Below are 711 nucleotides of genomic sequence, written 5' to 3' on the forward strand. Positions count from 1 at the left end.
TTTTATAATGGTTACTAAATTTAAAATGAAAAAATATAAATAAATAATTTTTAATCAGTTAATTTTAAATAATTATAATTTATAATTATTAATTTTATATTTTTAAAAAATAAAATTTAAATAATTATTAATTAATGATAATTTAAAAAATTAAAATTATTAATTGATGATGATAAGTTGACTGATTGGATGTTGATTATCTAGCGAAATTCATTTAAAATTTATGAAAATATTTGGTAACTAAAAATTTAGTCAAAATCAATGAGAATTTATTTTATTTAACATTTATTAATTGTTGAATAAGACACAATTAACAATTAATGAATGTTGAATAAAATAAATTCGGACTATTTTTTAGTCTTCTTAACATTACCATAAAATTTAATACCTATCTTGATTATTTTGTATAATCTATCTGATGATGATTGGAAGTTAAAAGTAGTTCGAACGAAAAAAGTTGAATGAATAAATAATTTTTCAAAAGAACCTTCTTTTTAAATAAAAAAATTAAATTGATATACACGTTCAATTTTTTATGTATGTCTATAACGTATCAAGTTCTTCATTTTATAAAGAAGACAAAGTTAAAGAAAGGCACCTTGGCCTTTAAGATTGATTTGTAAAAAAGCGTACGATAGAGTGGATTGAGGATTTTTGAAACAAATCCTTGTGAGTTTTGGTTTTCCTCCTCCAACAGTTAATCTGATTATG

This window comes from Arachis duranensis, unplaced genomic scaffold (genome assembly GCF_000817695.3).
Source record: "Arachis duranensis cultivar V14167 unplaced genomic scaffold, aradu.V14167.gnm2.J7QH unplaced_Scaffold_232527, whole genome shotgun sequence".
In the NCBI taxonomy this organism is placed as follows: Eukaryota; Viridiplantae; Streptophyta; class Magnoliopsida; order Fabales; family Fabaceae; genus Arachis; species Arachis duranensis.